At 36.2% G+C, this 26,093-nt stretch overlaps 1 long non-coding RNA gene across 1 annotated transcript; it reads right to left on the bottom strand.

Annotated features, from left to right (window-relative positions):
- Positions 1-20,657: 20,657 nt before the first annotated feature.
- Positions 20,658-24,187, bottom strand: LOC148949504 (uncharacterized). Its single transcript, XR_016142092.1, has 2 exons — positions 24,043-24,187; positions 20,658-20,981 (listed from the first exon to the last, which is right to left on the bottom strand). It is a non-coding gene; the product is annotated as an uncharacterized LOC148949504 (long non-coding RNA).
- Between the last annotated feature and the right edge of the window lie 1,906 nt (positions 24,188-26,093).

The following is a 26,093-nucleotide window of genomic DNA, read 5'->3' as shown; positions in this document are numbered from 1 at the left end:
CTGTCCATTCGATCGATCTTTTTGTTACCCAACGTCCCCTTTTCAAACAAGTAAACGTTCAAATGGGAATAAGTCCATTTATTAGAAAGTGAAAACAGACACAAAAGTCTGGATATTTCGACCACATATACAGCAATCCTCATTAGCATAAATTACTACATCATCAAAATCAAAACTAACATACTTAAACAGAACAAAATAATAACTTCTGGGTCATTTACTAGATTTGTCTGAGAGAGTTCAATAACTGGGTTCATCCAAAATTTTGAGTTGTAAATTTTCTTCTCTAATATTGCCTAATGTAAGCTAAATTTCTAATGAAGGCGGCAAAATCTTCTTCTTCTTCTGTTAAAGAGAGAGAGGCAGAACATTTTTAGAATATACTAAACTGGGATGGAGTTGCAGGAAAAGATATAGAGGAAAAAGAAAAAGCTTGTGATACCTTGGATGTGAAGGAAGATTTGTTTTGTGAGGAAGAATTAGCGACAGCACTAAAAGGATTGAAAAATAATAAAGCCCCAGGTGCTGATAGTATGGTAAATGAGTTTCTTAAATATTGTGGCTCTGAGGTTAGAAATAAGTTACTGAAGATTATGAATAGGGTTTTTGAAAAAGGGGAAGTACCTAATGATTTTAAGAAAACCTTAATTAAACCACTATATAAGAAAGGTGATAAGAGTGAGTGGGTTAATTATCAAGGCATTAGTCTGGTCTCTGTAGATGGCAAATTACTTAGTAATATAACACTTTTTAGACTGAGAGTTGCCGTAGACAATGTTTGAAGAGAAGAACAGTGCAGTTTTAGGAAAGGTAGAGGATGTGTGGACCAAATTTTCACTCTTAGGTTAATTATTGAGAAGTGCCTGAATTGTCAAACACCCTTGGTTCTCATTTTTATAGATTACGACCAAGCGTTCGATTTGTGTTGATAGAAGAGCTTTAGTAAAGGTTTTATTCTTGTATGGTATATCAGATAAATACTTTAAAGTGATTTAGGTAGGAATTGAGGTTAACAGCAGGTTTTGTATTAAATCAGGAGCTAAGCAGGATTGTATTCATCCCCCTTTATATGGATTATTTTGATGGACTTTGTCTTAAGGAACACAGGAAAGGCAATGGGAGACCACGGAATCAAATGGGGAGGAAAAAGTCTCCTGGACTTAGATTGTGCTAATGATTTAAGCAACCTAGATGAAAGTGTGAGCAAAATGAATGAATTTTTAGAGGTTTTGCGAGTTCAGGGTGCTAGAATAGGTTTGAAAATTAATGTTAAGAAGACTAAGTCACTAAGGCTAGGAATAAGTGAAGATTAAAAGGTGACGTTGGGTAATGAAAAGATTGATCAGGTCAGCAGCTTCACTTGCCTTGGTAGTATTATTAGTAAAGATGATTGGAGCAGTAAGGATGTTAAAAGTAGAATAGTCAAGGCTCAGGGTGTTTTTTCACAGTTAAAAAAAATTTAGAAGAATAGAAAGATAAGTCTGCAAACCAAGATTATAATATTAGAAGCTACTGTGATTACAGTGGTCAAATATGGCTCTGAAGCATTGGCGCTCCGAAAAGCGGATGAAGATTTTGCTAGATGTTTTCCAGAGAAATTGCTTAAGGATTGTTTTGGGTACCCGGCTGACTAACCGTATTTAAAACAATCGGCTGCACGAAAAATGTGGTTCAATATCGCTCTCTAGGGCTAGAATGAAAGAAAGGTTGAGGCGGCTAGGGCACGTTGTGCGGATGAAGGATGACATATTGCCGGAGATTGTTCTTTTTGGCCAACCGTCTAGGGCTAAACGGAAAGCAGGTCGTCCTCGTTTGGGGTGGGAGGACGTCAAAAATAAAGATTTAAAGGAAATGGGAACTTCGTGGGAGGGTGTAAAAAGGGAGGCTTTAAAGAAATTTGGATGGAGGAGGAGCGTGCGTAGCTGCGTTGGCTTCAGGCGGCTTGGGGATGCGATGAGTTGTTAGTAGTAGTAGCAGTAGTAGCAATATCCATTCTTTTGTATCTTTCTTCCCTGTGTAATGAATGGACTTATTCCCATTTGAACGTTTATTTTTTCGTCATAGAAAGGCAGTGTACTCTTGAAAAAAAATAACATAATTTAAGATATTATGTCGAAATTACGTCACCTTTTCACCTTCTTTTATTCCTAGCCTTAGCAACTTAGCCTTCTTAACATTAATTTTCAAACCTATTTTAGCACCCTGAACTCGCAAAACCTCTACAAGTTTATTCATTTGGCTCACACTTTCATCTAGGATGCTAAAGTCATCAGCATAGTCTAAGTTCAGAAAAGTTTTACAAGTTTATTCATTTTGCTCACAATTTCATCTAGGATGCTTAAGTCATCAGCATAGTCTAAGTCCAGGAAAGTTTTACAAGTTTATCCATTTGGCTCACACTTTCATCTAGGATGCTTAAGTCACCAGCATAGTCTAAGTTCAGGAAAGTTTTACAAGTTTTTTCATTTGGCTCATACTTTCATCTAGGATGCTTAAGTCATCAGCATAGTCTAAGTCCAGGAAAGTTTTACAAGTTTATTCATTTGGCTCACACTTTCACCTAGGATACTGAAGTCATCAGAATAGTCTAAGTCCAGGATAGTTTCACCTCCCCATTTGATTCCGTGTTCTTCCATTACCTTTGCTGTGCTCCTTAAGACAAACTCCATCAAAATGATCCTTATAAATGGGAATAGAACACAACCCTGCTTAACTCCTGATTTATTAGGAAACTGGCCACTAACCTCATTTTCTACCTCAACCGCAGCAATGTTATTTTCGTGCATAGCACTTTAATGTATATATCTGATATACCATACAAGGATGAAACCTTCGCTAAAGCTCGTCTATGAGCTGAATCAAACCCTTGCTCATAATCTATAAAACTGAGGACTAAACGAGTTCGATGACTTAGACACTTCTCAATTATTAATCCAAGAGTGAAAATTTGGTCGACATATCCTCTACCCTTCCTAGAACCGCACTTTTCTTTTCTTGAAGCTTTGTCTACAGCATCTCTAAATCCAAAAAGTATCGTCATATTAATCTATTTTCTACCTACAAAAACCAGGCTAATACCTCTATAATTACCACACTCACTCTTATCAACTTTCTTATACAGGGATTTAATTAGGGTTTTTCTAAATTCGCTAGATACTTTCCTTTTTTCAAAAATCAAATTCATAATCTTCAGTAATTTATTTGTAACCTCATAACCATCATATTTAAGAAACTCAATTGCCAGATCGGAAAATAAATGGGAATTATAAAGCACATCTTGAAAAATATTATTTATGAATCTTCATTTGGGAATAAAATATAACAAAAATAGAAAAGGGTAATTTTTTTCTCAGCTCTTGTTTGCAAGAAAAAAAAACTACTGAAGACAGAAGGCACAAGTACCCCACCCCCTCATAACCAAGATTGCTGAAAAGAACAAATGAATTTGGATTGAGGGTTTAATAAATACCGATATTCATTCCTGGAAGTCTTGATAAATTAAAATTTATTAAAGTCATAGAAGAAAAAACGTTCAAAACGTATTTTGTTTCTTTTGTTCGTCACTGACCAATATGCTAACAAGAATACTATCTTGCCATTCTTGGAATGTTAACAAGAAACTGTGGATTATTCGGCCTACCAAAGGATACAGGCTACCAAAGGACACAAGTATAAAAAATCCAACCCTAAAGAGGGGGTAGGGCCACTTTCTCTTTGGAGGGAGAAGAAAGAATCCAGCAACAGTGCTTTTTTTGCCACTATTTTTCAATTTTTAGACTCCCCTTTTCTTGAGCAGGGACAAACTCATCCTCATATTTTTATGAAAACAAGGGCTACATTCTAGAACTTGATCATCATTAATAAGAGAGAATTGAATTATGTGTTATTGTTTTTATATCAAGATACAAATTATAAGCAAATAATACCAAAAAATTATAGGCAATTTATGTTACTGCACGTACAGAACAGACTACAGTGTTAGCCCTTTTTTGTATTACAAACATTTTTAGGGGCTAAAATTCCCGTTTCTAGCCATTTTTGGTTGAAGGTAATAACTAAAATTTAATTCTCTTATAATTGAGCTCTAGAAAACACTCAAAGCTACTGATTTGGACACAGATTTAGATCCTCAAAGACTACAAAATTTAAGGTAACTGAAATGAAGTAACTACTAAAAACTACTATTCAAAAGCTTAACAATTCTTTCAGACTAGGGTTTTATTCATAAGGCTGTATTAGAATTTGATATAGTTTCTACTCTTTAGTTTTGAGATTCAGATTAAGTTCCCCGTCAGCCCATAAACCTGAAGCTTTTAACTGCGGATACACATATCCTCGTGGAGCGATATCAAGAACGGGGGGGGGGGGAGTATTTTGGACAAATCTTATCGGAATTGCTTTGTATGGAACTTATATAAAGTAGTATTTCAGCAAACAATCGTTTATCTTGTTCCAAAGGAGGCACACAATCGTTTTATAATATTCAAAAAGAAGAAATCAGGTAACAGATTTAATCCTTTGCTACGAACTATTCAGTAAATTTTCATTCTAATGGTGGTTTAGTAAAAAGAAGAAGACGCTTTAATTCGAAAAGTTCTGGTGAAACTGAAACAGAAAACCGAGTAAAAATAGTCTATTGACAAATATAATCAAGTAGAAAATAGAATCAAACTCATCATAAGCAGAAACTAAATGTGACAGTACTTTAATCTGTTAGAAATAGGACGAAATAAAAATATATAAAAACGGGTACAACATTTCAAATAAGACAGTGAAAGATAACAAAGGAACAACCTTTTTTAAAACTAATAATAATAAAAGCCAGAATATTTCGGCTTTACGACCGGAAGCCTCTATCGACGTAAAAAAACGAAAGCTAAATTAAATGAAACATTTAAAGAAAATGAAGAAAAAAACCCACAAACGACGAAAAGCTCATATTTTAAAGACTTGACTTGCTTTATTTACTACTAATTACAAAATAAACTATATACAAGCAACCGCCCGGGGAAGGCTCAAAAAGCCTGATGAAGGACGGCTGCAATCCTCTAATTCTCAACCTTTTACAAATAAAGGTGTCCAATATGATAATATTCACCATGCTAAGAAATGGTTTAGTAGTTATAAAAATACCTTCGGTAAGTCCGATGAATCAATTTGAAGATACATTAACATGTAACAAATTAACAGTTTAAGAAATTAACATTAATTATTTAGGTTTTTCCCCTTAGTTATTTTACTTTTGATTTTTTGGCCGCTTGGCTGTATGCTCGTTTTTGTTTACATATTTGTATAGAAAGTTAAAAGACAAAATATAGATGGTGCGACGCACGTCTTTAATGCTAAGCTGAGAAAATACCGTTAAACCTGAAAACGAACCTTAAATGTATAAAAACAAGTTTAACTAAATTAGGTGTGGTACTAAAAGCAGCAGTATGAACATTTTATTTAAGAAATAGAATAATATATTTATCAATGCCTAATGTGTGAAAATCTCTGCAAAGAAAGGATTCTTGGTTATAAACTGATAAGTGCAGCGTTTTTCAACAGTGTGTTTCACAGACTTGGACTGATCCATAGAGATCTCCTGATCCGTGTCAAACTTGCACAAGTATTTACGTTTAAATTATTTTTTTGACCATTCTGATACAATGACCGTTGATGCGAAAGTAAATAAATGAATTATTCATTCTGTCTATTTAATTAGTCAGTTTTCAGTGCATCATTGTTTTCAATTTTCATGTTCTCGTCCTTTTTTTACTCTTAAGTAAAGATTCGACCCTTCAGGGCTAGTGATAGGGATTATTGAAATAGATATCTTACCTTGGGCAGAAGATCCTTCTTATTAATAATCTTTTCAGCTATGTGCACTTGATCACACCGAAAAAGACGAAAAGATAGAGAGTTCTTCCAACCTTACTATAATTTCCAGTCGTGAGATACAATAAATGTTTGATTTTTCTATTCTAGATATGATTAAAAAAAAGTAAAAATCGAATAGATGTTACCTCAAGTTTAAATTAATATACCATAAATTACAAAATCCCGTAAAATAAAATCCTACTCGCACCTAAAAGGATTTAGGGCTCAGCTATTTATTACTCTTATAATTGTGCCTCAATTGAATGCTTAAGGCCCATTTGACATTTGAGTCTAATTTAAAAAAATGAAAAAGTTATATAAGTAGTTAGACCGATGTACTTCTTTAAATAAAGGGATCTTAAAGAAAATTAACTACACATACTTTTTTTTAGAGAAACGAATTTTCATCTCAAGTATTAATAAAATATTAAATACAAAATAAATGGCATCGTGACACTTGTGATAACATTCTTAGGTAGTTAAAAAAAGTATTAACAGTGTATCATACAATAACAGTGTATTCAACGCCATGAGATTATTTACAACTCTGAATTATCCTTTAGATAGTTTTTTTCTTAGATCAGAGCCAATGCAATAGCGTTGTCATAGTCATTGTCACGCACTAGCGTTTACTATGTAAAAAAGTGACTAGTCACTTATTTGATTGTGGGCAAAACGGTTAGATTTAGTCAGTTTCACATGCAATTTATTAGTGGAGGAAAGATACGGAATAAAATGGTCAAACATCGGGGAACTGTCATAGAATTTTACACCTAAATGTTAAAAAAATCAGTTTATTTACACAAAAAAAACCACCCATATCACCCTTGCACAAGTATCGGAAAATTGCACTTGAATGAGGAAAATGAGAGGGGCAAATTGGTGTTTATAAATATTTTTGAGTTTAAGTAGTCGTTTCCTATCAAATCAAGAATACTGACACCAAGTCTGAATTCAGGTTTTCATTTTTCTGTACGAAAATTCGTACTATAACAAAATAGTACGAATTTTCCGTACTATTTCCACCCTAAGAGGATGTGGAGGGGATTAAAATTCAAAATTAAGAGGTGGTGAGGCTGTTTGGTTGTTTGTATGAAATCAAATTAGTTTCCTATGCGAATTCAAAAATTAAGTTAAAAACTTGAGTTTCGGTAGTAAAGTACCTCCTCTTATCTAAAACAGTTGTGAAAGCTGACCTACATGAATTAGTTATTTTAATAATTTCTCCCCTCCCCCTCCAGTTTGCGGCTTCCATTCTATAGTGAGATAGATGAGCTGGTCGACTTTTATGTTGTCAATATACCAAAAGCCACCTCATCCGGGAAAGTCAAATATTCGTTTTTTGCTATTGATTAACCACAACCTAAGCGACATCTCCTGTGGTAATCTACACTTATGCATGCTAACAAGCGTGCTAGTCAAGCTGGAAAAACTCTAGTCATTACCTTTGACCAACCACTTTACTGCAAGGCAAAGTGTATCGTCGATGCAAAGCCTGCCACAACTGCTTTGAAAAATTCTATTGTTGTCCCAGGTGGATTTCACACATACATGAGTTTCCAAGGAGCCATTGGCTTCCTTATGGCTTACTCGAGACTTTTGGAAATCCTAAGTCATTGAAATAGTTCACAATGTTCAGACTATGAAATAGTTCATAGTGTAAGAGAAGGATTATCCGGGTCCAAAGCTGCCCGGCTTTGATTTTAGTATCTGGGCCTACTTGGAGTCCTGTAATGAAACTTGAGAGCTGAACGAAGTGGAATGCTTGAGGTTTTATCAGTTGTTGTTAGAAATGCTTCCTTACTTTGCTGCTTCCGGCCACAATCTTTACACGAAGTCTATTTGGCTGTTCGTGCAGTCGATTTTCAGTCGAGGAAAGACAACCCAGAGCAGTATGGAACGTTACAGGAATACCTGTTCATTCTGAGAACTGAAAACTACCGGCCGGTACTTTCTCCTGATCTGGTGACCGAACAAGCTTTAATGAGAAGTATGAAAATGAGTGGCGGTCTGGCGATAGGTAGAGACATAACTGAATTGCAGCGGACACTTTGGACAACTGCTATGCCTACTTTGATTCTCGTTAACAAACGCATGCAGAATCTGACTGGTCTCGCGGAGTTGACTATGAAAAATCACGCAGAAGCGATACCTTGGAGGAGAGCTAGAGATCTGGCGAACATTTAAAAGATAATTCAATGCATTGAGCCCCTAGAACTTACAGGCAGGATTTACAGATGCTGATCGTGGTTACTGGTGGCTGCACTTCATCATGTGTAAACGCTGATGATGCCAAATCTGTGGGAAAAACGATTCTGAGAGACACGGATGCAACAGACGTTGGCAAATATATCATAGGCAGCGCGCTAGCGCTGCCTAAGTAAAGAACGATGTGGCCACGTTTTTTTCTTCTTTCTTCGACAGGCACTTCGTATCGAATGAGTTGTCGTAGAAACTTCGAAAAGGGCTCATTCGAATGGAATTGGGGTGGCTAGTGCCCTTTTTAATATTCGAAAGTGATTGGAGGGCAACTAGCCCCCTCTCCATGCCCTTTATTCCCCCAAACACATCCAATCAACATTTTGAGATAGCCATTTTGTTCAGCGTAGTTGATTTTAGATAGTAAGTATCTTTTTGAGGAGGACACTCCCCCACAACCCTTAGGGCAAGGGTTTTAAGTTATGCCCTGAGAGCATATAAGAACAATGTTGGTTCAATTTACCCTTTATTATTTTTTTACTTTAGAGCAGGGCACTTCATATGGAAGGGGTCGTCGTAGAGACTTCAAAAGGGACTCACCCGATTGGAAATCGAGAGTTCTAGGGCCCTTTTTAAAAGTCGTAAATGATTGGAGGGCAACTACCCCCCCTCCCTCCCAAGCCCATCATTCCCCAAAACACATCCAATCAAAATTTTGAGAGAGCCATTTTGTTCAGCGTAGTTGATTTCCAGATAGAAAATGTGTTTTTAAGGAGGACACTCCCCCACAACCCTCAGGGCAAGGGTTTTAAGCTATGCCCTGGGGGCATATAAGGTTTTTATAGGAGGTGTTGTCGTAGAAACTTCAAAAGAGATTCATTCGATTGGTAATTCAAAGGGCTAGTGCCTTTTTTAATAGTCAAAAGTGATTAGAGGGCAACTAGCCCCCCCCGCCCCACATTCCCCCACACACATCCAATTAAAATTTTGAGATAGCCATTTTGTTCAGCGTAGTTAATTTCCAGATAGAAAATATGTTTTTGAGGAGGACACTCCCCGACAACTAGACCCCGAAACCGCGCCGATGAGGGAAGAACGGCGGCGGTGGGGCAAAAAACAGCACGCCGCGCCGTACCACCGGTACGATGCCGGCGGCGCACCGCCGGTAAGATGTCGGCGGCGCGCCGCCGGTGCGATCAATGTTGACCTCAAACATTAATGTTTTCATCAGTCTTTCTCAAATCACAGCTTAAATTTGCAACAGATTCGAGCCTATTCATGAGTTTAAAAATTCAACCGCTGCTGGCTGGAAACTGGTCTTCTTTGTTAGCTATTAAGATACATAAAACCGGGGCAGGAACGAAATGTCTCGGGTTTTTCGGAACAACTGCATAGTAAAAGTAGTTAAATCACCTATTAGCTATTCCTTCTTAATATATACATTTTTCACAATTAATATTAATTTTCATGGAGTATTTCTGCATATAAAACTTCAAATACCGCATCACAAAATTCGTCAGTTATCTGGGTAAAAACTTTGAAAATAACTTTCAACTTAGAAGCTTAATTTTTTCATAATGCCCTTTGCCTATATCTGTTTTTTCAAATTTAAAAAAGTTGAAATGGGCGACTTTGATATTGATTGTTTTTTTTTTTGCTCTTTTGGATTCCTAAGAAGCCTTCTTTTATTAAAAAATTGTTTTTAATTAAAATTTTAAAAAAATTAATTTTAAAGTTTTTTTTGGCTTCTTTATAGAATATATTTCATGTAGGCTAAGGCTGAAATGCTGCTTTTTTATCGGTTTTGGCTGCTCTTTTGGATATCATTCATTTTTACTTTTGGGGATTCATTCCAAATTATAAACCCTAATATCAGTCAGATTATAAACTGTATCTAAAAGGAGTAAATTTATCAAATTGAAAAATAAATGATGAACACTTCACATGAGAACACTTCAATTCCAATGACACAAAAAACACTTAATAGTTGATTGCCTATTAAGAAAAATGAAGTACCATCTATTTTCTTAGGTAAAAAATGAAAAGCTTGTCCGTTTTAAGTGTAATTAAATGAAATAATATGCAGACTGAAGTAGTTCCAGGAAGATGTTGAAATGTTCATCCTAGTTCGTCGCTTTTAATCCAAGCAAAATGTTAGGACACTTAGTATCAGTTATTGAGTTTAAGCTTTGATTTCCAAATGCTCACAAGAATGACCAAATTTAAGAAAGTCGCAACAATAAGTCACCTGTGGTCAAAATACTTAGACTCTTAGACAAAATACTTAGGAAATTGGAGTGGCTAGTGCCATTTTTAATAGTCGAAAGTGATTGGAAGGCAAGTAACGCCCCTTCCACGCCCCCCATTTCCCCAAAGACATCAACTCCAAATTTTGAGATAGCCATTTGTATCAGCGTAGTTGATTTTTAGAGAGAAATTACGTTTTTGAGGAGGACAATCCCCCACAGCCTTCAGGGCAAGGGTTGTATGTTATGCCATGGGGGCATATAAGGTTTTTATAGAAGGCGTTGTAGTAGAAAGCTCAAAAAAGGCACGTTCGATTGGAAATTCAAAGGACTGGCGCCTTTTTTAATAGTCGAAAGTGATTGGAGGGCAACTAGCCCCCCCCCCCACCCATCATTCCCCCAAACACATCCAATCAAAATTTTGAGATAGCCATTTTGTTCAGCTTAGTTGATTTCCGGATAGAAAATATTTTTTGAGGAGCTCACTCCCCCAGAGCCTTCAGGGCAGGGGTTTTAAGTTATGCCCTGGGGGCATATAAGGTTTTTATAGAAGGTGTTGTCGTAAAAACTTCAAAAAAGGCTCATTCAATTGGAAATTCAAAGGACTATCGGCCTTTTTAACAATTGAAAGTGATTAGACGGGAACTTACCGCCTTCTCACGCCCATCTTTTCCCCAAACCCATCCAATCAAAATTGTGAGATAGCCATTTTATTCAGCGTAGTTTTAAGTTCTATAAATTAGGTCTTTGAGGAAGAAAACCCCTCAGAGCCCTCATGTCAAGGGTTGTAAGTTATGCCCTGGGGGTATATAAAGTTTTTATAGAACGAGTTGTCGTAGAAACTTCAAAAAGGGCTCATTCGATTAGAAATTGAAATGACTAGTGCCCTTTTTAATAGTCGAAAGTAATTGGAAGGCAAGTAACACCCTTTCCAAGCCCACCATTTCCCCAAACACATCCCATCAAAATTTTGAGATCGCCATTTTGTTCCACGTAGTTTAAAGTTCAGGAAATTATATCTTTGAGCAGGACACTCCTCCAACAGTTTTCAGGGCAAGGGTTTTAAGTTACACCCTGAGGGCATATAAGTTTATATTGAAATATTTGTCGTATAAACTTGAAAAGGGCTCATTCGATTTGAAATTCAAAGGTATAGTGCCCATTTTAATAGTCGAAAGTGATTTGAGGGCAACTAACCTCCCTCTCTCGCCCAACTTTTCCTCAACCACATCGAATCAACATTTTAAGATAGCTATTTTTTCAGTGTTGTGGATTTCCAGATAGAAATTATGTCTTTGAGAAAGACACTCCCCCAAAGCCCTTAGGGCAAGGGCTTTTAAGTTATGCCCTGGGGGCATATAAGGTTTTTATAGAACGCGTCGTCGTAGAAACTTCAAAAAGGGCTGCTTCGATTGGAAATTGAAATGGCTAGTGCCCTTTTTAATAGTCGAAAGTGATTGGAAGGCAACTAACACCCCTTCCACGCCCACCATTTCCCCAAACACATCCAATCAAAATTCTTAGATAGCCATTTTGTTCCACGCAGTTTAAAGTTCAGTATATTATACCCTGGAGCAGGACACTTCCCCCACAGTATTCAGGGCAAGGGTTATGCCCTGGGGCAATTGAGGTTTTTATTGAAATCTTTGTCGTAGAAACCTGAAAAAGTGCTCATTCGTTTGGAAATTCAAAGGACTAGTCCCCTTTTAATAGTCAAAAGCGATTTGAGGGCAACGAACCCCCCTCTCACGCTCACCTTTTCCCAACACACATTCAATCAAAATTTTTAGATAGCCATTTTATTCAACGTAGTTGAAAGTTTTGGAAATTAGGTCTTTAAGGATGACAACCCATCCCCCCTACAACCCACTGGGCAAGGGTTGTAAGTTATGCCCTGGGAACATGCAATGTTTTTATAAGAAGCGATGTTGTAGAAACTTCAAAAAATGCTCATTAGATTGGAAGTTGAAAGGACATGTGCCCTTTTAATAGTAAAAAGTGATTGCAGGACGATTAAACACCCTCTCACGCCTGTCATTTTCCCATAAATATCCAATGACAATTTGTAGATAGACATTCTGATCAACGTAGTAAAAAGTTGTGGTAATTAGGTCTTTTAGGATGATAACCCCATCAAAGCCCTCAGTGCAAGGGTTGTAAGTTATGCCTTGGGGGCATATAAGGTTTTTAATGATAGAGTTGTCGTAAAAACTTCAAAAAGGGCTCATTCAATTGGAAATTGAGAGGGCTAGTGCCCTTTTTAATACTTGAAAGTGACTGGAGGGTAACTAACACCCCTCTCACCCCACCATTCCCCCAAAAACATCCAATCAAAATTTTCAGATAACCATTTTGTTCAACGTAGTAGAAAGTTCTGAAAATTAGGTCTTTGAGGATGACAGCCCCCCCCCCATCCCGCAGGGCAATTGCTGTAAGTTATCACCTGGGGGCATAGAAGGTTTTAATTGAAAGCGTTGTTGTGGAAACTTCAAAAGTGCTCATTTGATTGGAAATTGAAAGGGCTAGTGCCTTTTTTAATAATTAAAAGTGATTGGAGAAAGACTAACACCCCTCTCACGCCCACCATTTTCCCATATACATCCAATTAAAATTTTGAGATAGCCATTTTGTTGAACGTAGTTGAAAGTTCTGGAAATTAGGTCTTTGAGGATGACAACCACCCTCACAGCCCTTAGAGTAAGGGTTGTAATTTATGCCCTGGGGGCATATAAGGTTTATATAGAAAGTGTTGTATTAGAAAATCAAAAAGGAGCTCATTCGATTGGAAATCGAAAGGGCTAGTGCCCTTTCTAATAGTTGAAGGTGATTGGAAGGCTTGACATTTTTATAGTAAAGATCGATGTGGGTATAATGTATTGTTTTTTTTGTTGTTCTTGTTCTTTAGACCAGGGCACTTTGTATCGAAGGAGTTGTCGTAGGAGCTTCGAAAAGGGCTTATACGATTGAAATTAGAAAGGGCTGATGCCTTTTTTAATAGTCGAAAGTGATTGGAGGGAAAGTAATACCGCTCCCACGCCCACCCTCCCATTTTACTTTATGTTTAAAAACTAAATGTTGCCATAAGATTAAATCAAAATGTACCGTGTCAATGCTATCTAAATTAAACACTACTATTTGTGTCCAGATTTTAAAAGGGTGCATGTTGTTAAAAATTGCTGAAAATTTTTCTCCAGTATACAAAAAGCAGGCCAAACTTTAAATTCTTAAAAAAAACGAAAAGATTTAAAGTATTATTTTCTTTTTCTCTGAAAAGACTATGTCAATATGGAACGAACAGAAATTAATTAAAAAAAAACTTTTTCCACAAAATAAGTTTTTCAAAGAAAAGTAAAGAACTCATTTAAACAAAATATGAGCAAAAATAAAATCAAATAATCTACCAAGCGTGAAACTACAACAAATCAGCATCGATAAATAAGTGAAACGCAAAACGAACAGAAATTACAATAAATAACCGAGTCAAACTCAAAACGAGCAGAAATTAACATAAGTTGGGCTCAAAACCCCTATGCCTTCCCATGGCCAGAACATAATTTGCACTTTGCTGAAAAAAATACAAATAAATGTGCATTGTCATTTTAATATGCGTATACTGATATTTAGAAATCAAAATGTTAATATTATTTGATTTATTAAAGTTATAAAAGTAAAAACATTCATATTTTTTCAGTAAAGTGCAAATTATGTTCTGGCCTTGGGAAGACTTAGGGGTTTTGAGCCCAACTTATGTTAATTTCTGCTCGTTTTGAGTTTGACTCGATTATTTATTGTAATTTCTGTTCGTTTTGGGTTTCATTTATTTATCGATGCTCATTTGTACTTTCCCATCATCGCTCTTTAGTTCGTTTCGAGGTGAAAAGGACAGCCGAGAAACCCTCCCTAACAAATGCGCTGATGGAATTTAAGCGGATCGATGGTCCAGTGACATTGCCAACCTCCCAGATAGTTTTGGAGGGTGACTGGCTAGTCCACAAAATCCCACGGACTGTCGGATCCACACACTCTGAGGTGAAAGGACCTTTTGTAGATCATGTCACAAGACATTTTTGCCAGGCAGTGGTATTTCTTTCTCTTACACTGATATACCAACGATGAGAAATTGCACACAGCTGAAGAGAAACAACGTTTTGTCGTGTCCAACAATTGAATTCTCTCCTAACATAAAAATCTTCAAAAGTAAGGAGAGATTTTTGAGAAATCCCCCCCCAAAAAAACAAAAAAACACCAGCCTACTTACTGAGGGGCAGGTGAACTCAGGAAGTAAAGTTCTACAAGCTCAGGATGATGTCGATGTCTTAGTTGTACAAACTGTAGTCAGCTGCGCTGAAACTTTGTGGAACACTTTAATTGGTACGATACAGACCTATTAGTCCTTCTGCTGTACAATGGCAAGCTTCATTCATGTGATGTCTTTATGCTGACAGACACGCATGAAAATAACCGATGAGTGTATGATATAAAAAGAATAAAGGAGAAGCTAGGAACCGAAGCAGCAGAAAATCTACTCGTTTACCACACAATGTCTGGCTGCAATACAACATCTAGACTTCACGGCGTAGGGAAACCGACAGTGGTTTCCTTGTCACTTAAAGATGGGATTTTTTAAGGATATTTGCATGATCTTCATGATACCAGGATGTAACCACTAGGAGATCGCCAAAGCTGGAGAGAAAGCTTAGCACCGCATATAGAAAGGGAAAAGTAATGAGAAGGACCCTTAAGGATGTCCTGGCGTGAGCATTTATGATGCGGAATACAGTTGCAGATGCTTTCGTTCAGGCAGATTTGCTTCCACCAACTCCGGCTGCCGCAAAGTACCACTTTTAAAGGTGCTATTTGCAAATAATAAAGTGGCAAGACACGTCCAATTCGCTAAAGCCCAAATAGTGGGGTTGGTGCCTTTCGTCGTCACGGAATTTATATCTTCCTATTATGACAGCTGCTTCACCAGCACCGAAAAATATGACGTCTGATTTGGATTCCTCGTGCTTGATTTGATTGAAGCAAAAAAACAAGTTTTTTTAAGTGAAAGTAAGGAGCGACATTAAAACTTAAAACGAAAAGAAATTATTCTGTATATGAAAGGGGCTGTCCCCTCCTCAACGCCTCGCTCTTTACGCTAAAGTTTTTTATTGTTTTAAAAAATAAAGTTGTGTGACAGGGCCAAACTTTAGCGTTAAGAGTGAGGCGTTGAGGAGGGGACCGCCCCTTTCATATACAGAATAATTTCTGTTCGTTTTAAGTTTTAATGTCGCTCCTTACTTTCACTTAAAATATCCTTTTTTTATGTAATTTCTGAAAGTTTTTGAATTAATGTAGCTTTGATTTTGGCTCACCGTAAATGAATAATCAGAATGAATTTTGCATATTAATTTTATTTGTTTTGGCTAAATGGGTTTCTCGAAATTTTGTTCTGACGTAACTTACGAATTAACTTATGTAACGAACTTCTATATTTGTATGTTTTTATTACATATCTTAGGGAATTTACCTCTAGTCAATACCTCGCTCTTTACGCTACAGTTCGAATTTTGTACGAATCACAAACCCCTGAATCACAAAGGCCGGTTAAATTAGAATAGATAGCTCTTTTGAAAGTACTAAAAAAAACTTTAGCGTAAAGGGCGAGGTATTGACAAGGGGGCGAACCCCCTTTACGTAATACTTTATGTTTGTTTTAAGTTTTAGTGTTGCTCCTTACTTTCACTTGAAAAAAAACTTGTTTTTTTATTTAATTTCTGATTGTTTTTTAAATAATGCTGGGAAATCCGGTGTCCCCTTTATAGCAATGTCCCTTTCCCCAAGGAAGCATCCTCCATGGAAAAATCCCACTCTGTAACTCCCTCCTCCGACACTTTCCCCCACTGAAAAAAATCTTTCTGAAACGTCTTTATACTTTCCATTAACTTTCCATACTGTATGTAAACAATGGGCAAAGAACTTGCAGCCCTTCCCCCGGGAACTGTGGGGGATGAAGTCATCCTGAAAGACATATTTATTAGATTGTAGAATATGCTGAACATAATGGCTATCTCGAAATTTTGATTGGGTGAATTCGGGAAAAAATGAGCGTGGGAGGGGGCCAAGTTGCCCTCCAATTTTTTTGGTCACTTATAAATGGCAATAGAACTTTTAATTTCCGTTCATATGAGCTCTCTCACGATATTCTAGGACTACAGGATGGTGCGATTTTCATTAAAGTTCTATGACTTTTAGAGGTTGTTTACCCCTTTTTTCGAAAATAAGACAAATTTTCTCAGCCGCGTAAATTTTGATGGGTAAGATTAAACTTAATAAAACTTATATATTGGAAATCAGCATACCAATCTGATTCTATTTATTTATCTATTGGTATCAAAACTCCGGTTTTTAGAGTTTTGGTTACTATTGAGCCGGGTCGATCCTTACTTACAGTTCGTTACCGCGAAAGAATGAGCCCTCTTCCGATATTATAGGACTACTGGATCGATACGATCACCCCTGGAAAAAAAAACAAATAAACACACGAGCGTGTTTTTCTTCTCTTTCACGAAGAAAGATCTGTCATCTTTCTTTTGGCAAAAAATACAAAATTCCACAATTTTGCAGATAGGAGCTTGAAACATCTACAGTAGGGTTTTCTGTTGCGCTGCATTTCATGGTTTAATTTTCATTAAGATTATGTCACGTTTAGGGGGATGCTTCTCCTTTTCTTCGAAAATAAGGCAATTTTTTCAGACTCGTAACTTTTGATGGGTAAGACCAAACTTGATGAAAGTTATATATTTGAAATCAGCATAAAAGTCCGATTCTGTTGATGTATCTATTGATATCAAAATTTCGTTTTTTAGAGTTTCGGTTACTACTTACCCAAGTCGCTCCTTACTTACAGTTCGTTACCACGAACTGTTTGATAGGAAACGACTATTTAAACTCCAAAATATTTATAAAAATATTAAAACCGATTTTCCCCTCTAATTTTCTCCCTTCAAGGGCAAATTTGGGACACTTGTGAAAAAGGGATTTGGTTGGATTTTTTTTGGTGTAATTAAGCTGATTTTTCTGAACATTTTGTTGTAAAATTAAAATCTGTGACAATTTTCCCGAGGTCAAACCGTGTTTTCATCCACTATATGCATATTCATTAGATAAATATCTATACCAGATTTTCTCGCTCAGATATTCCATCGATGTCTCTGAAGGAACTAACATATAAGCAATTATATGGGGGGGGGGGTCCTTCACGAACTGCAAATGTTCTAAAGATTCCGTTTTTAGAGTTTTAAAGATTTCGCTTTCAGAGAAACTGTTTCAAAGATTACGCTTTAGAGGCTACACTTGATCTTATAGAGATTAAATAAAAAGACAACTTTTTCTTTTAACAGAAAGTAAGGAGTGACATTAAAACTTTAGACGAACAGAAATTATTCCGTATATAAAAGGGGCTGTCCCCTCCTCAACGCCTCGCTCTTTATGCTAAATTTTTTTATTGTTTTAAAAAATAAAGTTGTGAGACAGAGTCAAACTTTATCGTAAAGAGCGAGGCGTTGAGGAGGCGACAGCCCTCCTCATTTAATTTCTGAACGTTTTTGAATTAATGCTCGTTTTGAAATTAGCTAACTGCAAATTAATAATTAAAATGAAATCTTCATGTCATCTTTACTTTGTTTTTGCTAAATGGCCCTCCGAAAATTCTTATCGTACGAATTTGAGAAAAAAAGGCGGGGATGGGTGCCTAGTTACCTTCTATCTTTTTGGTTCATTATTTATTTATACATTTAAAATCAGCATTATAAGCCCATTCTTATGGTATATTTGCTGACATCAAAATTCCGTTTTTTAAAGTTTCGATTACTATTGAGCCGTATCGCTTGTTTTTTTATTACATATATGTTATTACGTATATGAGGAGGTTCCTCCCCTAGTTTACGCTAAAGTTAGAATTTTGTTCGAATCACAAATCCCTGAATCACAAAGGTCGTTTAATTAGAATAGATAGCTCTTTTGAAAGTACTAAAAAAATTAGCGTAAAGAGCGAGGTAATGACTAGACGGTGAAACCCCTCATATACGAAATAATTACTGTTTGTTTTAAGTTTTAATGTTGTTCCTTACTTTCAGTTGAAAAAACTTGTTTTTTTTATTTAATTTCTGATCGTTGTTTTAATAATTCTGGGAAATCCGGCGCCCCCTTCATATAAGTGTCCCTTCCCCCAAGGAAATATCCTTCATGGAAAGATCCTCCCACGTAACCCCCTCATACGACCCCCCCCCCACCCGAAAAATCCCTCCTGAAAACGCCTATATACTTCCTAATAACCAATACTATATGTAAACAATGGACAAAGTTCACAACTTGCAGCCCTTTCCCTGGGAACTGTGGGGGATTAAGTCATCCTTAAAGACATATTTATTAGATTTTCGACTATGCTGAGCAAAATGGTTATCTCAAAATTTTGGCTGGATGACTTCTGGTAAAAATGAGCGTGGTAGGGGGTCAAGTTGCCCTCCATTTTTTTGGTCACTTAAAAAGGGCACTAGAACTTTTAATTTCCGTTCAAATGAGCCCTGTCTCAATATTATAGGACTGCTGGATCGACACGATCATCCCTGAAAAAAAAAACAAAAAAACAACAAAAACACATAAACACGCGAGCGTGTTTTTCTTCTCTTTCACGAAGAAAGTTCTGTGATCTTTCTTTTGGCAAAAAATACAAAATTCCATATTTTTGCAGATAGGAGCTTGAAACATCTACGGTAGGGTTTACTGTTACGCTGAATTTCGTAGCTTGATTTTCATTAAGATTCTATCACTTTTAGGGGGATGCTTCCCTCTTTCTTCGAAAATAAGGCAATTTTTTCAGACTTGTAACTTTTGATAGGTAAAACTTAACTTGATGAAACTTATATATTTGAAATCAGCATAAAAGTCCGAATCTTTTGATGTGTCCAATGCTATCAAAATTTCATTTTTTAGAGTTTCGGTTACTATTGAGCCAGGTCGCTCCTTACTTACAGTTCGTTACCACGAACTGTTTGATTACACTTGATCTTCCTTTACTGCTTTTGAGGACACTTTTAATCATATTAGGAAGTTTATTAACTTATTAGTTTATTAACATATTAACTTATTAGGAAGTGAGACTATGTAAATTTACTGTTTGATTTTAAACTGAAATATACTGATTTTTTCTGTCTGATCCTTCCTCCCCTAGAATACTTTTCAAACTAAAGCTGGTTTCCGACAAGAGTTCATTTTCACTTCAGCAGCCGGCTTCCACGTTACTCAGTGAAAATGAATATCAAAGCAGGGGAAAACTCGGTTCACTTCTGTTCCAGTTTAGAGTTTTCAAATTCGTTCTTTGGTTAGCAAAACCACTTTTAGTTTCAATACAGACTTTCTGTTCACGAACTGGTAAAGATTTGCTATCCTTTTTTAGACGGCCAATAAAAATGTGTTTTTTCTCGAGACTTTTCCAGTAACATTAGAGATTTCAATCAGACACACGAGCCGAAATTTTATACGGTACCGTTTCTTGGTCGTTCATAGTTTATACAATTTGGCACCTTCTTTCTGTACCTATTTTAAACTTTTACAAAACAAAAGACCAAGTGACATTGCTGTATAAATTCCGGTGGTGTCTCTACACTCTACACCTGGTGTCTCTAATAACTGGCAGCCTCTACGATTTTACTTCAAGAAAATTCCACAACGATTATGGAAGAAATTCTATATTAGCTTTTCTGATATTAAAGTAGTATTTACAACCTTTTTTGATTTGTATTTTTTGTAAGAAGCTTAGGTTAGTATTTAACGGTACAAACAAACAAACGTATTCTATTTTATATCAGTTAACTTTTAACTGTCTTTAAGATAAATTAAAGTTTTTTAAACTAAAAGTTTTTTAAATTAAATGTTTTTTTTTCAATAAATTTCTTAGTATCACTTCACAGAATTACAATTTCAAAAATAAATACACGCTGGCGGGAACTCGGGTAGCCTTTCTCGATTGCTTAGGATCACGTAGCCGTAACCAAATTATTTAGTTGTTTTCGATTGAAAAATTTTACCGCCTTCTATCAGAATTTAAGATTTAAGGTTTCAATTCCAAATAGTAGCATTAAAAAAATAAGGCCTTATCAAACCGGGTAACCCCCCCCCCCCCTCCTGGATACGGCCTTGTCAAAAGCATTAGAAGGTTAAAGCCAGCGGCACAGTGTGAGTGACAGCTATGAATACTAAATTTTTATATATACATTCTTACATTATAAGGGATCTAAACTCCACCCCCTCCTAAATCCCTGACAATGTTAACACATGTGTCATTACTGATGAATAAGTAAAAATAGGTTTGTTAGCGATTAATTTATTATTGGGGAAAAGAATATTCGTTAGAAAGACATGTCGCACAAAATTCTTAATACTTCATCAGCGTCTTAGGTTTGTCGGTCAATTTCATTAATAATGTATGGGATAATATCCACTGTATCTGTAGGCATAAGGTGAGTAGCCAAATGGTGATGTGTAAACATAAGAACGACCTGGGTAGCCATAACCGTGTCCATAATAGCCATAAAATGACTCTGATGAGCTCAAATCCTGAGTTGGCTCAGCTACTTTTTCTTCTGCTGTGCACAATGCAGCTGCTAATATAGCAACAAATATGAATATAACCTGAAAGAAAGTCAAGTTTCATTACCATAGGCAAGGCCGAACCCACGATTTTTTTTCGAAAGGGATTTTATTAAAAAAAAAAGATATTTGGGGGGGGGGGAGGGTTTACACAAAAAACTTCAAAAACGCATACAAAATTTGTTTATATCCATTTTTGTTACGTTTTTACGAGTCAGACAAATATTTCGATGGGGGGAGGGGGTTTAAAACCCCCCCTAATCCCCCCCACTAGGTACGGCCTTAACCATAGGATCAAATTTGACTAATTGAAAAACTGAAGAGACCACCGTTTTGCTTGTTTTTGAAATACGCTAAATGATTTAATTATATTTTTGTTTTTAACCGTTTTTAATCAGAACTGAAAAGTGAACGTAATCTATCCTCAATTCCTTTGTGAATATGTTCAAAATCAAAAATATAAAGAAAAATGGACTTTCTATGTTAAAGACCCTTCGAAAACTTCAGTAAGTTTATGTACAAGAAAGCAAAAATAGTATAATTTATCCTCAATTCTTTTGTGAATGTGTCCAACATAAACTATAATGAAAAATGGGCTTTCTATGTTAAAGACAATTGAAAAATTCAGTAAGTTTAAGTACAAGAAAGCAAAAATAGTACACAATAGTAATAAACAAAATTGTATTCCTAAAACGTTTTGACAAAAGTGCACGCAAAGTTTGAAAGGAAAGCCAGACCAGGCTGGATCAAGATTATAAAATGACTTTAAATTTTCGAAAATTTCTCGGAATGTGGCCAAAGCAAGAGCTTCGGAAATGATAAGACTGAGGAAGATTGTTTACTAGTTTATCACCGTGGGTCTACTTGCGGTAAAGTAGCTTTTTAGTAGTGGAATTTCTGATCTAAGCTTGACTTACTTTTGCATCGGAGTTATAAAGCCATATTTTTATTATTTTATTAGACTTTTATCATCTTTTAAAAAAATGGTTAGACAAAGAATTAGTAAGGAGTGTGAGTCGATCGGCTCAGTCATAAAGTTTGTCTCACTCAACCATATACATTTCACTATTCAACACTCCTCAGTTCAGATTCAACATCGTGTGTAATTGCTGTGGCTATGAATGCAAAAGCGGAAAAGAGCTAGCTATTGAACCGCGACTAATATAGATAGCAGCCTTGTACTTTTCCAAAAAGTAATATATTATATAACTTTCTCAAAGTTTAAGAGCTTAAAAACATATTCACTCTTTTACCTCAAATGTGTGCAATAAGGGTTTATTTTTCCAGACAATTTGATTTTCCGTAATCAGGGAAATGGTATGACACAAATCCTTTGATTGGAATTGTAAATAACTAAAAAATGTAGATGAATAATAATACAATAATAGATTATTGCATGTCAATTATCAGATAATACTAATTATTGGGAAAAGAATTGAAGCTTCTCAGTAGTTTCATTTCTCGCATCAATATGCGATGCATTTTAAATTAGCCAAAAAAGTGGCTCTTATTGATTTTTTAAACGCTAATTTTTGGCTAATTTAGTCTTTCTGTTTGTGCTCTATACTGCTCTATATCATATTGTTCTTATGGAAATCTTGCCAACGATTTTGTTTGTAATTCACTACAACACTAGATAATGTCGTTTTGGGCTGTCTAACTGGTGTAAATGTTATTTTTTTGTCCAGATTCAAGATGGGCAAGGGGTCCTTGTCGCCAACATCAACACGAAATTCTGGTTCAGCGTGGCCGATAGCAGAAGAGAGAGGTGGGAACACATCCATCAGGTTCCAGCACCTCCTTCGACCATGAGTGTGCCCTACACCCCTTTACTGAGTCGTATAAAAGGTAGAACATGGGAAATGCCAAAACATTAATTCACGCATCTTCGGCAGTGCTCTGGATCCATATTGTAGATGTCCTAATTCGACAAGGATTTCTGGAATACACCGTATAGAACGAATTCTGGAATAGAGTGTGCTTCGAGCAGACGTTTTTAGTGTAACCTAAAACTATTATGCAGAGAATGAGGCTTCTGAAACTGCCTATTGTCTAATGTTTTTTTGGTATTGAACGGCTTTTAATAAAGAAAGATAAACGCTTCTAAAAGGCTCTGATTCAATGAAACCTATACTTGAATTCTTTGTGAGTGAAGACAGAGGGTCGAGTTCTCTTGTCGCTGGTTATTTGGCTTAGAACGTCAGTTGCTTGCCTCTGTATGCTCAGGCAAAGTCAACCCCACTCTAAATGGGTACCTGGGGAAATCTAAGGAAGGTAAACAAAAAGGATGTGCGAAAGTACAGGATTCCTGGGCCACAACCCTCACATTGCACTTCCTGACTGAAGAGCCACGAAACTGAGATCAACGTCACCGGCGAAAGTCCAGTGTCATATTTTTTGTCTTTTTTTGCCTTTAACTATACTTTCCTTTTGAGCAATTCAAGGCGGTCCTGATATACCACTGCTATTACTAACAACTCACTGCAGCACCAAGCCACCTGAGGCCAACACAGCTACGCATGTTCCTTCTTCATAACAATCTATTCAAAGCCTCCCTTTTTACACCCTCCCACGAAGTTCCCATTTCCTTTCAATTTTTCTTTATGACGTCCTCCCACCCCAGACGAGATATCATTAGCATAAAATACCTTTTCCAGTTCGAGAATTTGTAAAGTATGTATGAACAACCATACCTTTTAACTTCACAGTCGAAGAATTCAAACGGTTGATTTCACGTTATTTTACCATAATTGTCTTGCTCAACGTTGCTTAAAAATAACATAGGAAAAAGAAGATACGAGATTCGGAAAGCCCTATCTGCGTTACTTATGCTTAAGTTGTACGATTTAATTTCTTCTGGTATGTGTTTAGAAATTTAAATTCCAAATCAGGAATATAAACCTTTTCATTGTAGAACATGCATAACTGTAGAAAATCCATAAAGTAAGGCAAGGGGCCTCGGAACAACTGTAAAGCAATGCCACCGTTCTGATGCTCTATATATTCCACGTTTTCCGTTAGACATTCTTTTGCAGATGAAACAGAAATCACATTCAATTATATCGTCGAAGCTTATAGGAAAAAAGCCAAAAGTAGCACTTACCAACTTTTGCATTATTTAACCTTGCTAGTTGAGATTCTATCTTGCTATTAAACTGTAAGACTTAGAGGATATCTGAATTGTGCAACTATTTATAGGCCATTTGCAGGGTGGTTCTATTAGCACTTCCGAGTTCCTTGACTTCTCTGGTGCTGAAATTTTGCTCTTTAGAAAAAAACTAAACAACTTAAAAATGTATTCTTTGTACTTTTTCACTCAAGCTTTGAGTTTTTTTAATACAAAGCAATTATTTCGAAACCTTTAGTTGTCAAGTTATTTGTTTGAACGATAGTACTTAACTTCAAACAATACCAACATAGTCTTTTGTTTTTACTTTTTTAAAGTGTTGAGAGGAAGAGATAAAGAAAAAGAGAGGAGACAAAGAAAGGGAAATTAGAGAGAGATATAAAGAAAAAGAGCGAGGGGAAAGAGAGTCTTTATAAAGTCATTACACGATATTAATATTTCAGTCTGTCACTCATTCTATTCTTAAAATTGTATTTTTTATTTTAACTGACCAGGGAGCAAAAGTTTTTTTGTCCGTTTCTGGACCCACTAGTCCCTGCTTAAATTGTTCTCCATTACGAGCGGAGCTGTCATCCCGTAGTACCTACATTACAGACTTATTCCAAAAATATTCTTCGGAGTGAACGGAGATTAGGGCGGGAAATCCCCTCTGCCTTCTTCTATTTTTATCTGAAAGATCACTGAAATTTCGAAGATCTGGGCCTAAAACTTGTATTCAAGACTTTAGACCCCCCCCCCTCCCAAACAGAAAGACCTACATATTCTATGTGTAGCCTAATTGAATAAGCCCAAATAATTGAAGCTACATTTATCGTTTATTTTGGAGACTACATGTATCTTTTGGTACAAATACGCCACCGTGCAGTCTCTGAAAGTAGAAAACTGGATATAAAGCTTCTCGATAGTTCCAAGTCGATTGGCTGTGTCGAAATTATCCCGAGATTGTCTTTCGGCTCACTTTCAGGCAAAATTGTTATTTAACACCATGAAATGGCAGAAAACACCAATTTGTTGTGGCGTTATTTCGTTTACATTTTTAAAAAGAAACGAGATACTCCATTTCAGGTTGAACGATTCCTCTTCTGATATTCTAGGACCTATGGCTTTACACAATCACCCCTGGGGAAAGAAAAACAAAACAAACAATGAAATAATCACGCATCCATGATCTAGCTTATAAAACAAAATAAAAAAAAACTTATTGTGCAAACGCAGGCTTTAAACGCATGTAATAAGATTCTCTGAAATCCTGAAGTTGATGGTGTAGTTTTCATCACAATCACTCCACTTCTTGAGAAATTACTTAAAGTTCTATATGTTGAGCCATCTACAATAAAACTGTTTATCAGTTTTATACTATTCTCAACCAAATATCAATAAACAAGTTTGATCAGGTGTCGTGGAGGTTTACTACAGCATTTCTAGGACGAAGATCGAACTTTCAATTCAACAGGTACTAGAATTTTCAGTTTCCAATTGAGCCAGTTCCATTGCAAACTTCTACAACCACTCTTTTTTAAAGTGAAAGGAGAAATATGTATATGGGTGGAGCATTACTCTTTACTAAGTCATTGCTATTGTGGTGACTCTGATGAATGCTTGAGGGGGAGAAAAAGAGACACAAATGCGAAAAATTTCAATGGATGAATGTAAAATCAGCGATCAATTTGAATAATATATATAAAGTATGATGGATGGATTCGTTTGAAACTCTAAAGTTTTAAAGTCATTCAAAATCACCCCCAGGGCCGTATCCAGGAGGGGGGGGGGTACCCGGTTTGACCCCCCCACCCCACCCGAAATTTTTTTCTGACTCGTAAAAACGCAACAAAAATGGATAAAAAAAATTTTCCATGGGATCTTTGAGGTTTTTTTGTAACCCCCCCCCCAAAAAAAATTTTTTTCGGGTAAAACCCATCCGAAAAAAAATCCTGGGTACGGCCTTGATCATCCTCTATGCTTACAGACAATATGTCAATTTTTTTATTACGTAAAAGAATTAGCAAAATACCTCCCTGTTTTGAGTT

Source organism: Artemia sp. Qi Xiang Cuo, chromosome 8 (genome assembly GCF_049724085.1).
Source record: "Artemia sp. Qi Xiang Cuo chromosome 8, ASM4972408v1, whole genome shotgun sequence".
Lineage (NCBI taxonomy): Eukaryota > Metazoa > Arthropoda > Branchiopoda > Anostraca > Artemiidae > Artemia > Artemia sp. Qi Xiang Cuo.
This window is presented reverse-complemented; position numbering and strand designations above follow the sequence as displayed.